Source organism: Apium graveolens, chromosome 2 (assembly GCF_009905375.1).
Source record: "Apium graveolens cultivar Ventura chromosome 2, ASM990537v1, whole genome shotgun sequence".
Classification (NCBI taxonomy): Eukaryota; Viridiplantae; Streptophyta; class Magnoliopsida; order Apiales; family Apiaceae; genus Apium; species Apium graveolens.
This window is the reverse complement of record NC_133648.1, coordinates 232,158,477-232,160,546: the sequence shown is the minus strand read 5'-3', so window position 1 is coordinate 232,160,546 and position 2,070 is coordinate 232,158,477. Positions and strand designations below refer to the sequence as shown.

Genomic DNA, 2,070 nt, shown 5'->3' with positions numbered 1-2,070 from the left:
CCTACATCATGAGTTTGTTGTTGAAGTTGGAGTTGTTGTCTTGGTGCAATTTGTTACTGAAAACCAGGAGGGTTGAATTGTTTTGCTCCAAACTGCTGGAACGGCTGTTGCATCATATTCTGATTGTTGCTCCATCTGAAGTTAGGATGATTCCAGTTGTCAGGATTATAAATGTCTGGAATTGGTTGCTGCGATCTCTGAAAGTTGCTCACAAACTGAGCTGATTCACTAGATATAGCGCATTGCTTCGTCGCATGCGAACCTGCACACAACTCACAAACTCTGGTTATCTGATTAACACCATAGTTAGCCAGAGAATCGATCTTCATAGAAAAATCATTTAGTTGAGCAGTGATATCCGTAGCTGTATCCACTTGAAGAACTCCTGCTACCTTGTCCTGTGGAAATCTCTGGGTTGGATACTGATATTCATTAACAGCCATCAGTTTAATTAGATCATAAGCTTCATCATAGCTCTTTACCCATAATGCTCCACCTGATGATGCATCGAGCATGGGTCTTGACTGTGCTCCCAAACCGTTATGGAAGCAATTGATGATCATCCAATCATGAATTCCATGATGAGGACACTTCCTAAGCATCTCCTTGTAGCGCTCCCAAGCTTCACATAGAGATTCTCCCGATTGTTGCGCAAATTGAGTAAGAGCATTTCTGATTGCAGCTGTCTTCGCCATAGGGAAGAATTTAGTAAGAAACTTCTGAGCAAGATCCTCCCAAGTGGTGATAGAACCTGCTGGTAGAGAATGTAACCAACACTTAGCTTTATCCCTCAGAGAAAATGGGAAAAGCCTTAGCTTTATAGCATCTTCGGAAACACCATTGAACCTGAAGGTATCGCAAATCTCAATGAAATCCCGTGCGTATTGGGATCTTCAGTTGGAGCACCCCCGAACTGAACTGAATTTTGTACCATCTGAATTATGTCAGGCTTGATCTCAAAGGTATTAGGTGTGATAGCTGGCCTGACAATGCTAGATCGAATGTCATTGATCTTGGGTTGAGAAAAATCCATCAAGGCTTTTGTTCGTGCTGCTGGATCTCCCATTATAATGAGTACCTGAAACACAACAAGTAAACCGTGGAATTAAAAGAGTCTATGTCAGTGAACTTTACACCGATCACTGATGACAAGCACACAAACTAAAAATTAACACCGAGTCCCCGGCAGCGGCGCCAAAAACTTGTTAGGGCGAAAACACGCGCTAAAATTACACACAAGTATACGCGTTCGCAAGTAGTATAATATATAAATCAGATTTGTTCCCACAGAGACTGGTTTAGGTTAAGTTCAATTTATGCACTTATGCAACAACAATATGGCTATCGTTCAATGCTAAGACAAATAACAATTTGGGTTTTGATTAAACTAAGAGATTATACTAAATAGCATTATCTAAGAGAATTGAGGTTGAATTACTGACATGAGACAAACATGGGATTCTAACTTCATTACTACTTCATGCAAAGTCATTGTTCTTAACCTTAGCATGTGATGGTGATGAAAACTAATCAGATAACACGAAACAAGTAAATGCCAACTTTCGTTATACGAATACCCTACTACCAGACATCCACAAAAGAGATAGAAGCTAAATAGACACCAATTATGTTGATACCCTATATGTCTATAGAATTTGACAACAAAAAGGTTTAATGCAAGTTATCTATCGTGATTACATAGGGCAAGTAAGATGGTTAAAATTATCTATGAATCATGCATAATAAATACATGAACCTATTGTAACAACTCAAATCCGGGGTCAAGATTTGGTGTCACGAAACAATCTTTACATAAAATAAAAGAATATTCAATTAACCCCTTGAATCTGGATCATTTACAGGTTATGGTATGAAACAAGAATCTAACCTTCTACAACTTACAATAACTATAATACAAGTGTAAATACATTTGAACTAATGCTCTTGTCATATTCTTCTAACTTCTTCAATCTTTCGCAGCGAAGATTTCTCTAACTTCTGCTGTCTATCAAAGCTATTCACTTTTATCCTTATCCGTTTCTGGCAGAAATAAGAATTTACGAAGCAAGA

At 38.3% G+C, this 2,070-nt stretch overlaps 1 non-coding gene across 1 annotated transcript; it reads left to right on the top strand.

The window, feature by feature from the left end:
• Positions 1–573: 573 nt before the first annotated feature.
• Positions 574–680, top strand: LOC141710062 (small nucleolar RNA R71). The gene has a single exon (XR_012570603.1). It is a non-coding gene; the product is annotated as a small nucleolar RNA R71 (small nucleolar RNA).
• The last annotated feature ends 1,390 nt before the right edge of the window (positions 681–2,070 follow it).